This window comes from Pagrus pagrus (genome assembly GCF_965226575.1).
Source record: "Pagrus pagrus genome assembly, chromosome: 20".
NCBI lineage: Eukaryota > Metazoa > Chordata > Actinopteri > Spariformes > Sparidae > Pagrus > Pagrus pagrus.
In genome coordinates this window covers 7077589-7096695 of record NC_140207.1, presented here as the reverse complement: position 1 = coordinate 7096695, position 19107 = coordinate 7077589, and positions in this window count along the sequence as shown.

Here is a 19107-nt window from a genome sequence, read left to right as displayed (position 1 = left end):
CCCCATTGGATTTGTGTGAAATTTGTATTTTTGGCGAATATTTTAGTGAGAGGGACAATGTTTCATGAGGCTGGCTTAAGGCTGAGGCTAGGGTTAGGGTTAGGGTTATGGGGCTAGGGTTAGGGTTATGGGGCTAGGGTTAGGGTTACGGTCGTCTTTTGACCGATTGACTCGAAATTGCACACGCATGTTCTCCTCACTGGTGGAATGAGACTCGCCGGTTTTGGTTGGATTCTGGTGGAATTTGTATTTTTGGTGAATATTTTAAAGAAAAAAATGGCCTTTTTCATGAAAACGTCGGCCGATTTTTTCAATAGCTTCCAGGTCTTTGGACCGATTGACTCGAAATTTCTCCCAGACATGGTCCTATACTGGCTGAACGAGACACAGCAGTCCCCATTGGATTCGGGTGAAATTTGTATTTTTGGCGAATATTTTAGTGAGAGGGACAATGTTTCATGAGGCTGGCTTAAGGCTGAGGCTAGGGTTAGGGTTAGGGTTAGGGTTATGGGGCTAGGGTTAGGGTTACGGTCGTCTTTTGACCGATTGACTCGAAATTGCACACGCATGTCCGCCTCACTGGTGGAATGAGGCTTGCCGGTTTTTGTTGGATTCGGGTGAAATTTGTATTTTTGGCGAATATTTTAAAGAAAAAAATGGCCTTTTTCATGAAAACGTCGGCCGATTTTTTCAATAGCTTCCAGGTCTTTGGACCAATTGACTGGAAATTTCTCCCAGACGTGGTCCTATACTGGCTGAACGAGACACAGCAGTCCCCATTGGATTCGGGTGAAATTTGTATTTTTGGCGAATATTTTAGTGAGAGGGACAATGTTTCACGAGGCTGGCTTAAGGCTGAGGCTAGGGTTAGGGTTAGGGTTAGTGTTATGGGGCTAGGGTTAGGGTTATGGGGCTAGGGTTAGGGTTACGGTCGTCTTTTGACCGATTGACTCGAAATTGCACACGCATGTTCTCCTCACTGGTGGAATGAGGCTCGCCGGTTTTGGTTGGATTCTGGTGGAATTTGTATTTTTGGTGAATATTTTAAAGAAAAAAATGGCCTTTTTCATGAAAACGTCGGCCGATTTTTTCAATAGCTTCCAGGTCTTTGGACCGATTGACTCGAAATTTCTCCCAGACGTGGTCCTATACTGGCTGAACGAGACACAGCAGTCCCCATTGGATTCGGGTGAAATTTGTATTTTTGGCGAATATTTTAAAGAAAAAAATGGCCTTTTTCATGAAAACGTCGGCCGATTTTTTCAATAGCTTCCAGGTCTTTGGACCGATTGACTCGAAATTTCTCCCAGACGTGGTCCTATACTGGCTGAACGAGACACAGCAGTCCCCATTGGATTCGGGTGAAATTTGTATTTTTGGCGAATATTTTAAAGAAAAAAATGGCCTTTTTCATGAAAACGTCGGCCGACTTTTTCAATAGCTTCCAGGTCTTTGGACCGATTGACTCGAAATTTCTCCCAGACGTGGTCCTATACTGGCTGAACGAGACACAGCAGTCCCCATTGGATTTGTGTGAAATTTGTATTTTTGGCAAATATTTTAGTGAGAGGGACAATGTTTCATGAGGCTGGCTTAAGGCTGAGGCTAGGGTTAGGGTTAGGGTTAGGGTTATGGGGCTAGGGTTAGGGTTATGGGGCTAGGGTTAGGGCTACGGTCGTCTTTTGACCGATTGACTCGAAATTGCACAAGCATGTCCTCCTCACTGGTGGAATGAGGCTCGCCGGTTTTGGTTGGATTCTGGTGGAATTTGTATTTTTGGTGAATATTTTCAAGAAAAAAATGGCCTTTTTCATGAAAACGTCGGCCGATTTTTTCAATAGCTTCCAGGTCTTTGGACCGATTGACTCGAAATTTCTCCCAGACGTGGTCCTATACTGGCTGAACGAGACACAGCAGTCCCCATTGGATTCGGGTGAAATTTGTATTTTTGGCGAATATTTAAAGAAAAAATGGCCTTTTTCATGAAAACGTCGGCCGATTTTTTCAATAGCTTCCAGGTCTTTGGACCGATTGACTCGAAATTTCTCCCAGACGTGGTCCTATACTGGCTGAACGAGACACAGCAGTCCCCATTGGATTCGGGTGAAATTTGTATTTTTGGCGAATATTTTAAAGGAAAAAATGGCCTTTTTCATGAAAACGTCGGCCGATTTTTTCAATAGCTTCCAGGTCTTTGGACCGATTGACTCGAAATTTCTCCCAGACGTGGTCCTATACTGGCTGAACGAGACACAGCAGTCCCCATTGGATTCGGGTGAAATTTGTATTTTTGGTGAATATTTTAAAGAAAAAAATGGCCTTTTTCATGAAAACGTCGGCCAATTTTTTCAATAGCTTCCAGGTCTTTGGACCGATTGACCCGAAATTTCTCCCAGACGTGGTCCTATACTGGCTGAACGAGACACAGCAGTCCCCATTGGATTCGGGTGAAATTTGTATTTTTGGCGAATATTTTAGTGAGAGGGACAATGTTTCATGAGGCTGGCTTAAGGCTGAGGTTAGGGTTAGGGTTATGGGGCTAGGGTTAGGGTTACGGTCGTCTTTTGACCGATTGACTCGAAATTGCACACGCATGTTCTCCTCACTGGTGGAATGAGGCTCGCCGGTTTTGGTTGGATTCTGGTGGAATTTGTATTTTTGGTGAATATTTTAAAGAAAAAAATGGCCTTTTTCATGAAAACGTCGGCCGATTTTTTCAATAGCTTCCAGGTCTTTGGACCGATTGACTCGAAATTTCTCCCAGACGTGGTCCTATACTGGCTGAACGAGACACAGCAGTCCCCATTGGATTCGGGTGAAATTTGTATTTTTGGCGAATATTTTAAAGAAAAAATGGCCTTTTTCATGAAAACGTCGGCCGATTTTTTCAATAGCTTCCAGGTCTTTGGACCGATTGACTCGAAATTTCTCCCAGACGTGGTCCTATACTGGCTGAACGAGACACAGCAGTCCCCATTGGATTCGGGTGAAATTTGTATTTTTGGCGAATATTTTAAAGAAAAAATGGCCTTTTTCATGAAAACGTCGGCCGATTTTTTCAATAGCTTCCAGGTCTTTGGACCGATTGACTCGAAATTTCTCCCAGACGTGGTCCTATACTGGCTGAACGAGACACAGCAGTCCCCATTGGATTTTTGGTGGAATTTGTATTTTTGGTGAATATTTTAAAGAAAAAAATGGCCTTTTTCATGAAAACGTCGGCCGATTTTTTCAATAGCTTCCAGGTCTTTGGACCGATTGACTCGAAATTTCTCCCAGACGTGGTCCTATACTGGCTGAACGAGACACAGCAGTCCCCATTGGATTTGTGTGAAATTTGTATTTTTGGCGAATATTTTAGTGAGAGGGACAATGTTTCATGAGGCTGGCTTAAGGCTGAGGCTAGGGTTAGGGTTAGGGTTAGGGTTATGGGGCTAGGGTTAGGGTTATGGGGCTAGGGTTAGGGTTACGGTCGTCTTTTGACCGATTGACTCGAAATTGCACACGCATGTCCTCCTCACTGGTGGAATGAGGCTCGCCGGTTTTGGTTGGATTCCGGTGGAATTTGTATTTTTGGTGAATATTTTCAAGAAAAAAATGGCCTTTTTCATGAAAACGTCGGCCGATTTTTTCAATAGCTTCCAGGTCTTTGGACCGATTGACTCGAAATTTCTCCCAGACGTGGTCCTATACTGGCTGAACGAGACACAGCAGTCCCCATTGGATTCGGGTGAAATTTGTATTTTTGGCGAATATTTTAGTGAGAGGGACAATGTTTCATGAGGCTGGCTCAAGGCTGAGGCTAGGGTTAGGGTTAGGGTTAGGGTTATGGGGCTAGGGTTAGGGTTATGGGGCTAGGGTTAGGGTTACGGTCGTCTTTTGACCGATTGACTCGAAATTGCACAAGCATGTCCTCCTCACTGGTGGAATGAGGCTCGCCGGTTTTGGTTGGATTCTGGTGGAATTTGTATTTTTGGTGAATATTTTAAAGAAAAAAATGGCCTTTTTCATGAAAACGTCGGCCGATTTTTTCAATAGCTTCCAGGTCTTTGGACCGATTGACTCGAAATTTCTCCCAGACGTGGTCCTATACTGGCTGAACGAGACACAGCAGTCCCCATTGGATTCGGGTGAAATTTGTATTTTTGGCGAATATTTTAAAGAAAAAATGGCCTTTTTCATGAAAACGTCGGCCGATTTTTTCAATAGCTTCCAGGTCTTTGGACCGATTGACTCGAAATTTCTCCCAGACGTGGTCCTATACTGGCTGAACGAGACACAGCAGTCCCCATTGGATTCTGGTGGAATTTGTATTTTTGGTGAATATTTTAAAGAAAAAAATGGCCTTTTTCATGAAAACGTCGGCCGATTTTTTCAATAGCTTCCAGGTCTTTGGACCGATTGACTCGAAATTTCTCCCAGACGTGGTCCTATACTGGCTGAACGAGACACAGCAGTCCCCATTGGATTCGGGTGAAATTTGTATTTTTGGCGAATATTTTAGTGAGAGGGACAATGTTTCATGAGGCTGGCTTAAGGCTGAGGCTAGGGTTAGGGTTAGGGTTAGGGTTATGGGGCTAGGGTTAGGGTTATGGGGCTAGGGTTAGGGTTACGGTCGTCTTTTGACCGATTGACTCGAAATTGCACACGCATGTTCTCCTCACTGGTGGAATGAGGCTCGCCGGTTTTGGTTGGATTCTGGTGGAATTTGTATTTTTGGTGAATATTTTAAAGAAAAAAATGGCCTTTTTCATGAAAACGTCGGCCGATTTTTTCAATAGCTTCCAGGTCTTTGGACCGATTGACTCGAAATTTCTCCCAGACGTGGTCCTATACTGGCTGAACGAGACACAGCAGTCCCCATTGGATTTGTGTGAAATTTGTATTTTTGGCGAATATTTTAGTGAGAGGGACAATGCTTCATGAGGCTGGCTTAAGGCTGAGGCTAGGGTTAGGGTTATGGGGCTAGGGTTAGGGTTATGGGGCTAGGGTTAGGGTTACGGTCGTCTTTTGACCGATTGACTCGAAATTGCACACGCATGTCCTCCTCACTGGTGGAATGAGGAACGCCGGTTTTGGTTGGATTCTGGTGGAATTTGTATTTTTGGTGAATATTTTAAAGAAAAAAATGGCCTTTTTCATGAAAACGTCGGCCGATTTTTTCAATAGCTTCCAGGTCTTTGGACCGATTGACTCGAAATTTCTCCCAGACGTGGTCCTATACTGGCTGAACGAGACACAGCAGTCCCCATTGGATTCGGGTGAAATTTGTATTTTTGGCGAATATTTTAAAGAAAAAATGGCCTTTTTCATGAAAACGTCGGCCGATTTTTTCAATAGCTTCCAGGTCTTTGGACCGATTGACTCGAAATTTCTCCCAGACGTGGTCCTATACTGGCTGAACGAGACACAGCAGTCCCCATTGGATTCGGGTGAAATTTGTATTTTTGGCGAATATTTTAGTGAGAGGGACAATGTTTCATGAGGCTGGCTCAAGGCTGAGGCTAGGGTTAGGGTTAGGGTTAGGGTTATGGGGCTAGGGTTAGGGTTATGGGGCTAGGGTTAGGGTTACGGTCGTCTTTTGACCGATTGACTCGAAATTGCATACGCATGTTCTCCTCACTGGTGGAATGAGGCTCGCCGGTTTTGGTTGGATTCTGGTGGAATTTGTATTTTTGGTGAATATTTTAAAGAAAAAAATGGCCTTTTTCATGAAAACGTCGGCCAATTTTTTCAATAGCTTCCAGGTCTTTGGACCGATTGACTCGAAATTTCTCCCAGACGTGGTCCTATACTGGCTGAACGAGACACAGCAGTCCCCATTGGATTCTGGTGGAATTTGTATTTTTGGTGAATATTTTAAAGAAAAAAATGGCCTTTTTCATGAAAACGTCGGCCAATTTTTTCAATAGCTTCCAGGTCTTTGGACCGATTGACCCGAAATTTCTCCCAGACGTGGTCCTATACTGGCTGAACGAGACACAGCAGTCCCCATTGGATTCGGGTGAAATTTGTATTTTTGGCGAATATTTTAGTGAGAGGGACAATGTTTCATGAGGCTGGCTTAAGGCTGAGGTTAGGGTTAGGGTTATGGGGCTAGGGTTAGGGTTACAGTCGTCTTTTGACCGATTGACTCGAAATTGCACACGCATGTTCTCCTCACTGGTGGAATGAGGCTCGCCGGTTTTGGTTGGATTCTGGTGGAATTTGTATTTTTGGTGAATATTTTAAAGAAAAAAATGGCCTTTTTCATGAAAACGTCGGCCGATTTTTTCAATAGCTTCCAGGTCTTTGGACCGATTGACTCGAAATTTCTCCCAGACGTGGTCCTATACTGGCTGAACGAGACACAGCAGTCCCCATTGGATTCGGGTGAAATTTGTATTTTTGGCGAATATTTTAAAGAAAAAATGGCCTTTTTCATGAAAACGTCGGCCGATTTTTTCAATAGCTTCCAGGTCTTTGGACCGATTGACTCGAAATTTCTCCCAGACGTGGTCCTATACTGGCTGAACGAGACACAGCAGTCCCCATTGGATTCGGGTGAAATTTGTATTTTTGGCGAATATTTTAAAGAAAAAATGGCCTTTTTCATGAAAACGTCGGCCGATTTTTTCAATAGCTTCCAGGTCTTTGGACCGATTGACTCGAAATTTCTCCCAGACGTGGTCCTATACTGGCTGAACGAGACACAGCAGTCCCCATTGGATTCTGGTGGAATTTGTATTTTTGGTGAATATTTTAAAGAAAAAAATGGCCTTTTTCATGAAAACGTCGGCCGATTTTTTCAATAGCTTCCAGGTCTTTGGACCGATTGACTCGAAATTTCTCCCAGACGTGGTCCTATACTGGCTGAACGAGACACAGCAGTCCCCATTGGATTTGTGTGAAATTTGTATTTTTGGCGAATATTTTAGTGAGAGGGACAATGTTTCATGAGGCTGGCTTAAGGCTGAGGCTAGGGTTAGGGTTAGGGTTAGGGTTATGGGGCTAGGGTTAGGGTTATGGGGCTAGGGTTAGGGTTACGGTCGTCTTTTGACCGATTGACTCGAAATTGCACACGCATGTCCTCCTCACTGGTGGAATGAGGCTCGCCGGTTTTGGTTGGATTCCGGTGGAATTTGTATTTTTGGTGAATATTTTCAAGAAAAAAATGGCCTTTTTCATGAAAACGTCGGCCGATTTTTTCAATAGCTTCCAGGTCTTTGGACCGATTGACTCGAAATTTCTCCCAGACGTGGTCCTATACTGGCTGAACGAGACACAGCAGTCCCCATTGGATTCGGGTGAAATTTGTATTTTTGGCGAATATTTTAGTGAGAGGGACAATGTTTCATGAGGCTGGCTCAAGGCTGAGGCTAGGGTTAGGGTTAGGGTTAGGGTTATGGGGCTAGGGTTAGGGTTACGGTCGTCTTTTGACCGATTGACTCGAAATTGCACAAGCATGTCCTCCTCACTGGTGGAATGAGGCTCGCCGGTTTTGGTTGGATTCTGGTGGAATTTGTATTTTTGGTGAATATTTTAAAGAAAAAAATGGCCTTTTTCATGAAAACGTCGGCCGATTTTTTCAATAGCTTCCAGGTCTTTGGACCGATTGACTCGAAATTTCTCCCAGACGTGGTCCTATACTGGCTGAACGAGACACAGCAGTCCCCATTGGATTCGGGTGAAATTTGTATTTTTGGCGAATATTTTAAAGAAAAAATGGCCTTTTTCATGAAAACGTCGGCCGATTTTTTCAATAGCTTCCAGGTCTTTGGACCGATTGACTCGAAATTTCTCCCAGACGTGGTCCTATACTGGCTGAACGAGACACAGCAGTCCCCATTGGATTCGGGTGAAATTTGTATTTTTGGCGAATATTTTAAAGAAAAAATGGCCTTTTTCATGAAAACGTCGGCCAATTTTTTCAATAGCTTCCAGGTCTTTGGACCGATTGACTCGAAATTTCTCCCAGACGTGGTCCTATACTGGCTGAACGAGACACAGCAGTCCCCATTGGATTCTGGTGGAATTTGTATTTTTGGTGAATATTTTAAAGAAAAAAATGGCCTTTTTCATGAAAACGTCGGCCGATTTTTTCAATAGCTTCCAGGTCTTTGGACCGATTGACTCGAAATTTCTCCCAGACGTGGTCCTATACTGGCTGAACGAGACACAGCAGTCCCCATTGGATTCGGGTGAAATTTGTATTTTTGGCGAATATTTTAGTGAGAGGGACAATGTTTCATGAGGCTGGCTTAAGGCTGAGGCTAGGGTTAGGGTTAGGGTTAGGGTTATGGGGCTAGGGTTAGGGTTATGGGGCTAGGGTTAGGGTTACGGTCGTCTTTTGACCGATTGACTCGAAATTGCACACGCATGTTCTCCTCACTGGTGGAATGAGGCTCGCCGGTTTTGGTTGGATTCTGGTGGAATTTGTATTTTTGGTGAATATTTTAAAGAAAAAAATGGCCTTTTTCATGAAAACGTCGGCCGATTTTTTCAATAGCTTCCAGGTCTTTGGACCGATTGACTCGAAATTTCTCCCAGACGTGGTCCTATACTGGCTGAACGAGACACAGCAGTCCCCATTGGATTTGTGTGAAATTTGTATTTTTGGCGAATATTTTAGTGAGAGGGACAATGCTTCATGAGGCTGGCTTAAGGCTGAGGCTAGGGTTAGGGTTATGGGGCTAGGGTTAGGGTTATGGGGCTAGGGTTAGGGTTACGGTCGTCTTTTGACCGATTGACTCGAAATTGCACACGCATGTCCTCCTCACTGGTGGAATGAGGAACGCCGGTTTTGGTTGGATTCTGGTGGAATTTGTATTTTTGGTGAATATTATAAAGAAAAAAATGGCCTTTTTCATGAAAACGTCGGCCGATTTTTTCAATAGCTTCCAGGTCTTTGGACCGATTGACTCGAAATTTCTCCCAGACGTGGTCCTATACTGGCTGAACGAGACACAGCAGTCCCCATTGGATTCGGGTGAAATTTGTATTTTTGGCGAATATTTTAAAGAAAAAATGGCCTTTTTCATGAAAACGTCGGCCGATTTTTTCAATAGCTTCCAGGTCTTTGGACCGATTGACTCGAAATTTCTCCCAGACGTGGTCCTATACTGGCTGAACGAGACACAGCAGTCCCCATTGGATTCGGGTGAAATTTGTATTTTTGGCGAATATTTTAGTGAGAGGGACAATGTTTCATGAGGCTGGCTCAAGGCTGAGGCTAGGGTTAGGGTTAGGGTTAGGGTTATGGGGCTAGGGTTAGGGTTATGGGGCTAGGGTTAGGGTTACGGTCGTCTTTTGACCGATTGACTCGAAATTGCATACGCATGTTCTCCTCACTGGTGGAATGAGGCTCGCCGGCTTTGGTTGGATTCTGGTGGAATTTGTATTTTTGGTGAATATTTTAAAGAAAAAAATGGCCTTTTTCATGAAAACGTCGGCCAATTTTTTCAATAGCTTCCAGGTCTTTGGACCGATTGACTCGAAATTTCTCCCAGACGTGGTCCTATACTGGCTGAACGAGACAAAGCAGTCCCCATTGGATTCTGGTGGAATTTGTATTTTTGGTGAATATTTTAAAGAAAAAAATGGCCTTTTTCATGAAAACGTCGGCCAATTTTTTCAATAGCTTCCAGGTCTTTGGACCGATTGACCCGAAATTTCTCCCAGACGTGGTCCTATACTGGCTGAACGAGACACAGCAGTCCCCATTGGATTCGGGTGAAATTTGTATTTTTGGCGAATATTTTAGTGAGAGGGACAATGTTTCATGAGGCTGGCTTAAGGCTGAGGTTAGGGTTAGGGTTATGGGGCTAGGGTTAGGGTTACGGTCGTCTTTTGACCGATTGACTCGAAATTGCACACGCATGTTCTCCTCACTGGTGGAATGAGGCTCGCCGGTTTTTGGTTGGATTCTGGTGGAATTTGTATTTTTGGTGAATATTTTAAAGAAAAAAATGGCCTTTTTCATGAAAACGTCGGCCGATTTTTTCAATAGCTTCCAGGTCTTTGGACCGATTGACTCGAAATTTCTCCCAGACGTGGTCCTATACTGGCTGAACGAGACACAGCAGTCCCCATTGGATTCGGGTGAAATTTGTATTTTTGGCGAATATTTTAAAGAAAAAATGGCCTTTTTCATGAAAACGTTGGCCGATTTTTTCAATAGCTTCCAGGTCTTTGGACCGATTGACTCGAAATTTCTCCCAGACGTGGTCCTATACTGGCTGAACGAGACACAGCAGTCCCCATTGGATTCGGGTGAAATTTGTATTTTTGGCGAATATTTTAAAGGAAAAAATGGCCTTTTTCATGAAAACGTCGGCCGATTTTTTCAATAGCTTCCAGGTCTTTGGACCGATTGACTCGAAATTTCTCCCAGACGTGGTCCTATACTGGCTGAACGAGACACAGCAGTCCCCATTGGATTTGTGTGAAATTTGTATTTTTGGCGAATATTTTAGTGAGAGGGACAATGTTTCATGAGGCTGCTCAAGGCTGAGGCTAGGGTTAGGGTTAGGGTTAGGGTTATGGGGCTAGGGTTAGGGTTATGGGGCTAGGGTTAGGGCTACGGTCGTCTTTTGACCGATTGACTCGAAATTGCACACGCATGTCCTCCTCACTGGTGGAATGAGGCTCGCCGGTTTTGGTTGGATTCCGGTGGAATTTGTATTTTTGGTGAATATTTTCAAGAAAAAAATGGCCTTTTTCATGAAAACGTCGGCCGATTTTTTCAATAGCTTCCAGGTCTTTGGACCGATTGACTCGAAATTTCTCCCAGACGTGGTCCTATACTGGCTGAACGAGACACAGCAGTCCCCATTGGATTCGGGTGAAATTTGTATTTTTGGCGAATATTTTAGTGAGAGGGACAATGTTTCATGAGGCTGGCTTAAGGCTGAGGTTAGGGTTATGGGGCTAGGGTTAGGGTTATGGGGCTAGGGTTAGGGTCACGGTCGTCTTTTGACCGATTGACTCGAAATTGCACACGCATGTCCTCCTCACTGGTGGAATGAGGCTCGCCGGTTTTGGTTGGATTCTGGTGGAATTTGTATTTTTGGTGAATATTTTAAAGAAAAAAATGGCCTTTTTCATGAAAACGTCGGCCGATTTTTTCAATAGCTTCCAGGTCTTTGGACCGATTGACTCGAAATTTCTCCCAGACGTGGTCCTATACTGGCTGAACGAGACACAGCAGTCCCCATTGGATTCGGGTGAAATTTGTATTTTTGGCGAATATTTTAAAGAAAAAATGGCCTTTTTCATGAAAACGTCGGCCGATTTTTTCAATAGCTTCCAGGTCTTTGGACCGATTGACTCGAAATTTCTTCCCAGACGTGGTCCTATACTGGCTGAACGAGACACAGCAGTCCCCATTGGATTCGGGTGAAATTTGTATTTTTGGCGAATATTTTAAAGAAAAAATGGCCTTTTTCATGAAAACGTCGGCCGATTTTTTCAATAGCTTCCAGGTCTTTGGACCGATTGACTCGAAATTTCTCCCAGACGTGGTCCTATACTGGCTGAACGAGACACAGCAGTCCCCATTGGATTCTGGTGGAATTTGTATTTTTGGTGAATATTTTCAAGAAAAAAATGGCCTTTTTCATGAAAACGTCGGCCGATTTTTTCAATAGCTTCCAGGTCTTTGGACCGATTGACTCGAAATTTCTCCCAGACGTGGTCCTATACTGGCTGAACGAGACACAGCAGTCCCCATTGGATTCGGGTGAAATTTGTATTTTTGGCGAATATTTTAGTGAGAGGGACAATGTTTCATGAGGCTGGCTTAAGGCTGAGGTTAGGGTTATGGGGCTAGGGTTAGGGTTATGGGGCTAGGGTTAGGGTCACGGTCGTCTTTTGACCGATTGACTCGAAATTGCACACGCATGTCCTCCTCACTGGTGGAATGAGGCTCGCCGGTTTTGGTTGGATTCTGGTGGAATTTGTATTTTTGGTGAATATTTTAAAGAAAAAAATGGCCTTTTTCATGAAAACGTCGGCCGATTTTTTCAATAGCTTCCAGGTCTTTGGACCGATTGACTCGAAATTTCTCCCAGACGTGGTCCTATACTGGCTGAACGAGACACAGCAGTCCCCATTGGATTCGGGTGAAATTTGTATTTTTGGCGAATATTTTAAAGAAAAAATGGCCTTTTTCATGAAAACGTCGGCCGATTTTTTCAATAGCTTCCAGGTCTTTGGACCGATTGACTCGAAATTTCTCCCAGACGTGGTCCTATACTGGCTGAACGAGACACAGCAGTCCCCATTGGATTCGGGTGAAATTTGTATTTTTGGCGAATATTTTAAAGAAAAAATGGCCTTTTTCATGAAAACGTCGGCCGATTTTTTCAATAGCTTCCAGGTCTTTGGACCGATTGACTCGAAATTTCTCCCAGACGTGGTCCTATACTGGCTGAACGAGACACAGCAGTCCCCATTGGATTCTGGTGGAATTTGTATTTTTGGTGAATATTTTAAAGAAAAAAATGGCCTTTTTCATGAAAACGTCGGCCGATTTTTTCAATAGCTTCCAGGTCTTTGGACCGATTGACTCGAAATTTCTCCCAGACGTGGTCCTATACTGGCTGAACGAGACACAGCAGTCCCCATTGGATTTGTGTGAAATTTGTATTTTTGGCGAATATTTTAGTGAGAGGGACAATGTTTCATGAGGCTGGCTTAAGGCTGAGGCTAGGGTTAGGGTTAGGGTTAGGGTTATGGGGCTAGGGTTAGGGTTATGGGGCTAGGGTTAGGGTTACGGTCGTCTTTTGACCGATTGACTCGAAATTGCACACGCATGTCCTCCTCACTGGTGGAATGAGGCTCGCCGGTTTTGGTTGGATTCCGGTGGAATTTGTATTTTTGGTGAATATTTTCAAGAAAAAAATGGCCTTTTTCATGAAAACGTCGGCCGATTTTTTCAATAGCTTCCAGGTCTTTGGACCGATTGACTCGAAATTTCTCCCAGACGTGGTCCTATACTGGCTGAACGAGACACAGCAGTCCCCATTGGATTCGGGTGAAATTTGTATTTTTGGCGAATATTTTAGTGAGAGGGACAATGTTTCATGAGGCTGGCTCAAGGCTGAGGCTAGGGTTAGGGTTAGGGTTAGGGTTATGGGGCTAGGGTTAGGGTTATGGGGCTAGGGTTAGGGTTACGGTCGTCTTTTGACCGATTGACTCGAAATTGCACAAGCATGTCCTCCTCACTGGTGGAATGAGGCTCGCCGGTTTTGGTTGGATTCTGGTGGAATTTGTATTTTTGGTGAATATTTTAAAGAAAAAAATGGCCTTTTTCATGAAAACGTCGGCCGATTTTTTCAATAGCTTCCAGGTCTTTGGACCGATTGACTCGAAATTTCTCCAGACGTGGTCCTATACTGGCTGAACGAGACACAGCAGTCCCCATTGGATTCGGGTGAAATTTGTATTTTTGGCGAATATTTTAAAGAAAAAATGGCCTTTTTCATGAAAACGTCGGCCGATTTTTTCAATAGCTTCCAGGTCTTTGGACCGATTGACTCGAAATTTCTTCCCAGACGTGGTCCTATACTGGCTGAACGAGACACAGCAGTCCCCATTGGATTCGGGTGAAATTTGTATTTTTGGCGAATATTTTAAAGAAAAAATGGCCTTTTTCATGAAAACGTCGGCCGATTTTTTCAATAGCTTCCAGGTCTTTGGGACCGATTGACTCGAAATTTCTCCAGACGTGGTCCTATACTGGCTGAACGAGACACAGCAGTCCCCATTGGATTCTGGTGGAATTTGTATTTTTGGTGAATATTTTAAAGAAAAAAATGGCCTTTTTCATGAAAACGTCGGCCGATTTTTTCAATAGCTTCCAGGTCTTTGGACCGATTGACTCGAAATTTCTCCCAGACGTGGTCCTATACTGGCTGAACGAGACACAGCAGTCCCATTGGATTTGTGTGAAATTTGTATTTTTGGCGATATTTTAGTGAGAGGGACAATGTTTCATGAGGCTGGCTTAAGGCTGAGGCTAGGGTTAGGGTTAGGGGTTAGGGTTATGGGGCTAGGGTTAGGGTTACGGTCGTCTTTTGACCGATTGACTCGAAATTGCACACGCATGTCCTCCTCACTGGTGGAATGAGGCTCGCCGGTTTTGGTTGGATTCGGTGGAATTTGTATTTTTGGTGAATATTTTCAAGAAAAAATGGCCTTTTTCATGAAAACGTCGGCCGATTTTTTCAATAGCTTCCAGGTCTTTGGACCGATTGACTCGAAATTTCTCCCAGACGTGGTCCTATACTGGCTGAACGAGACACAGCAGTCCCCATTGGATTCGGGTGAAATTTGTATTTTTGGCGAATATTTTAGTGAGAGGGACAATGTTTCATGAGGCTGGCTTAAGGCTGAGGTTAGGGTTAGGGTTATGGGGCTAGGGTTAGGGTTATGGGGCTAGGGTTAGGGTCACGGTCGTCTTTTGACCGATTGACTCGAAATTGCACACGCATGTCCTCCTCACTGGTGGAATGAGGCTCGCCGGTTTTGGTTGGATTCTGGTGGAATTTGTATTTTTGGTGAATATTTTAAAGAAAAAAATGGCCTTTTTCATGAAAACGTCGGCCGATTTTTTCAATAGCTTCCAGGTCTTTGGACCGATTGACTCGAAATTTCTCCCAGACGTGGTCCTATACTTGGCTGAACGAGACACAGCAGTCCCCATTGGATTCGGGTGAAATTTGTATTTTTGGCGAATATTTTAAAGAAAAAATTGCCCTTTTTCATGAAAACGTCGGCCGATTTTTTCAATAGCTTCCAGGTCTTTGGACCGATTGACTCGAAATTTCTTCCCAGACGTGGTCCTATACTGGCTGAACGAGACACAGCAGTCCCCATTGGATTCGGGTGAAATTTGTATTTTTGGCGAATATTTTAAAGAAAAAATGGCCTTTTTCATGAAAACGTCGGCCGATTTTTTCAATAGCTTCCAGGTCTTTGGACCGATTGACTCGAAATTTCTCCCAGACGTGGTCCTATACTGGCTGAACGAGACACAGCAGTCCCCATTGGATTCTGGTGGAATTTGTATTTTTGGTGAATATTTTAAAGAAAAAAATGGCCTTTTTCATGAAAACGTCGGCCGATTTTTTCAATAGCTTCCAGGTCTTTGGACCGATTGACTCGAAATTTCTCCCAGACGTGGTCCTATACTGGCTGAACGAGACACAGCAGTCCCCATTGGATTTGTGTGAAATTTGTATTTTTGGCGAATATTTTAGTGAGAGGGACAATGTTTCATGAGGCTGACTTAAGGCTGAGGCTAGGGTTAGGGTTAGGGTTAGGGTTATGGGGCTAGGGTTAGGGTTATGGGGCTAGGGTTAGGGTTACGGTCGTCTTTTGACCGATTGACTCGAAATTGCACACGCATGTCCTCCTCACTGGTGGAATGAGGCTCGCCGGTTTTGGTTGGATTCCGGTGGAATTTGTATTTTTGGTGAATATTTTCAAGAAAAAAATGGCCTTTTTCATGAAAACGTCGGCCGATTTTTTCAATAGCTTCCAGGTCTTTGGACCGATTGACTCGAAATTTCTCCCAGACGTGGTCCTATACTGGCTGAACGAGACACAGCAGTCCCCATTGGATTCGGGTGAAATTTGTATTTTTGGCGAATATTTTAGTGAGAGGGACAATGTTTCATGAGGCTGGCTCAAGGCTGAGGCTAGGGTTAGGGTTAGGGTTAGGGTTATGGGGCTAGGGTTAGGGTTATGGGGCTAGGGTTAGGGTTACGGTCGTCTTTTGACCGATTGACTCGAAATTGCACAAGCATGTCCTCCTCACTGGTGGAATGAGGCTCGCCGGTTTTGGTTGGATTCTGGTGGAATTTGTATTTTTGGTGAATATTTTAAAGAAAAAAATGGCCTTTTTCATGAAAACGTCGGCCGATTTTTTCAATAGCTTCCAGGTCTTTGGACCGATTGACTCGAAATTTCTCCCAGACGTGGTCCTATACTGGCTGAACGAGACACAGCAGTCCCCATTGGATTCGGGTGAAATTTGTATTTTTGGCGAATATTTTAAAGAAAAAATGGCCTTTTTCATGAAAACGTCGGCCGATTTTTTCAATAGCTTCCAGGTCTTTGGACCGATTGACTCGAAATTTCTCCCAGACGTGGTCCTATACTGGCTGAACGAGACACAGCAGTCCCCATTGGATTCGGGTGAAATTTGTATTTTTGGCGAATATTTTAAAGAAAAAATGGCCTTTTTCATGAAAACGTCGGCCAATTTTTTCAATAGCTTCCAGGTCTTTGGACCGATTGACTCGAAACTTCTCCCAGACGTGGTCCTATACTGGCTGAACGAGACACAGCAGTCCCCATTGGATTCTGGTGGAATTTGTATTTTTGGTGAATATTTTAAAGAAAAAAATGGCCTTTTTCATGAAAACGTCGGCCGATTTTTTCAATAGCTTCCAGGTCTTTGGACCGATTGACTCGAAATTTCTCCCAGACGTGGTCCTATACTGGCTGAACGAGACACAGCAGTCCCCATTGGATTCGGGTGAAATTTGTATTTTTGGCGAATATTTTAGTGAGAGGGACAATGTTTCATGAGGCTGGCTTAAGGCTGAGGCTAGGGTTAGGGTTAGGGTTAGGGTTATGGGGCTAGGGTTAGGGTTATGGGGCTAGGGTTAGGGTTACGGTCGTCTTTTGACCGATTGACTCGAAATTGCACACGCATGTTCTCCTCACTGGTGGAATGAGGCTCGCCGGTTTTGGTTGGATTCTGGTGGAATTTGTATTTTTGGTGAATATTTTAAAGAAAAAAATGGCCTTTTTCATGAAAACGTCGGCCGATTTTTTCAATAGCTTCCAGGTCTTTGGACCGATTGACTCGAAATTTCTCCCAGACGTGGTCCTATACTGGCTGAACGAGACACAGCAGTCCCCATTGGATTCGGGTGAAATTTGTATTTTTGGCGAATATTTTAGTGAGAGGGACAATGTTTCATGAGGCTGGCTTAAGGCTGAGGTTAGGGTTAGGGTTATGGGGCTAGGGTTAGGGTTATGGGGCTAGGGTTAGGGTCACGGTCGTCTTTTGACCGATTGACTCGAAATTGCACACGCATGTCCTCCTCACTGGTGGAATGAGGCTCGCCGGTTTGGTTGGATTCTGGTGGAATTTGTATTTTTGGTGAATATTTTAAAGAAAAAAATGGCCTTTTTCATGAAAACGTCGGCCGATTTTTTCAATAGCTTCCAGGTCTTTGGACCGATTGACTCGAAATTTCTCCCAGACGTGGTCCTATACTGGCTGAACGAGACACAGCAGTCCCCATTGGATTCGGGTGAAATTTGTATTTTTGGCGAATATTTTAAAGAAAAAATTGCCTTTTTCATGAAAACGTCGGCCGATTTTTCAATAGCTTCCAGGTCTTTGGACCGATTGACTCGAAATTTCTCCCAGACGTGGTCCTATACTGGCTGAACGAGACACAGCAGTCCCCATTGGATTCTGGTGGAATTTGTATTTTTGGTGAATATTTTAAAGAAAAAAATGGCCTTTTTCATGAAAACGTCGGCCGATTTTTTCAATAGCTTCCAGGTCTTTGGACCGATTGACTCGAAATTTCTCCCAGACGTGGTCCTATACTGGCTGAACGAGACACAGCAGTCCCCATTGGATTTGTGTGAAATTTGTATTTTGGCGAATATTTTAGTGAGAGGGACAATGTTTCATGAGGCTGGCTTAAGGCTGAGGCTAGGGTTAGGGTTAGGGTTAGGGTTATGGGGCTAGGGTTAGGGTTATGGGGCTAGGGTTAGGGTTACGGTCGTCTTTGACCGATTGACTCGAAATTGCACACGCATGTCCTCCTCACTGGTGGAATGAGGCTCGCCGGTTTTGGTTGGATTCCGGTGGAATTTGTATTTTTGGTGAATATTTTCAAGAAAAAAATGGCCTTTTTCATGAAAACGTCGGCCGATTTTTCAATAGCTTCCAGGTCTTTGGACCGATTGACTCGAAATTTCTCCCAGACGTGGTCCTATACTGGCTGAACGAGACACAGCAGTCCCCATTGGATTCGGGTGAAATTTGTATTTTTGGCGAATATTTTAGTGAGAGGGACAATGTTTCATGAGGCTGGCTTAAGGCTGAGGCTAGGGTTAGGGTTAGGGTTAGGGTTATGGGGCTAGGGTTAGGGTTATGGGGCTAGGGTTAGGGTTACGGTCGTCTTTTGACCGATTGACTCGAAATTGCACACGCATGTCCTCCTCACTGGTGGAATGAGGCTCGCCGGTTTTGGTTGGATTCCGGTGGAATTTGTATTTTTGGTGAATATTTTCAAGAAAAAAATGGCCTTTTTCATGAAAACGTCGGCCGATTTTTTCAATAGCTTCCAGGTCTTTGGACCGATTGACTCGAAATTTCTCCCAGACGTGGTCCTATACTGGCTGAACGAGACACAGCAGTCCCATTGGATTCGGGTGAAATTTGTATTTTTGGCGAATATTTTAGTGAGAGGGACAATGTTTCATGAGGCTGGCTCAAGGCTGAGGCTAGGGTTAGGGTTAGGGTTAGGGTTATGGGGCTAGGGTTAGGGTTATGGGGCTAGGGTTAGGGTTACGGTCGTCTTTTGACCGATTGACTCGAAATTGCACAAGCATGTCCTCCTCACTGGTGGAATGAGGCTCGCCGGTTTTGGTTGGATTCTGGTGGAATTTGTATTTTTGGTGAATATTTTAAAGAAAAAAATGGCCTTTTTCATGAAAACGTCGGCCGATTTTTTCAATAGCTTCCAGGTCTTTGGACCGATTGACTCGAAATTTCTCCCAGACGTGGTCCTATACTGGCTGAACGAGACACAGCAGTCCCCATTGGATTCGGGTGAAATTTGTATTTTTGGCGAATATTTTAAAGAAAAAATGGCCTTTTTCATGAAAACGTCGGCCGATTTTTTCAATAGCTTCCAGGTCTTTGGACCGATTGACTGGAAATTTCTCCCAGACGTGGTCCTATACTGGCTGAACGAGACACAGCAGTACTCATTGGATTCGGGTGAAATTTGTATTTTTGGCGAATATTTTAAAGAAAAAATGGCCTTTTTCATGAAAACGTCGGCCAATTTTTTCAATAGCTTCCAG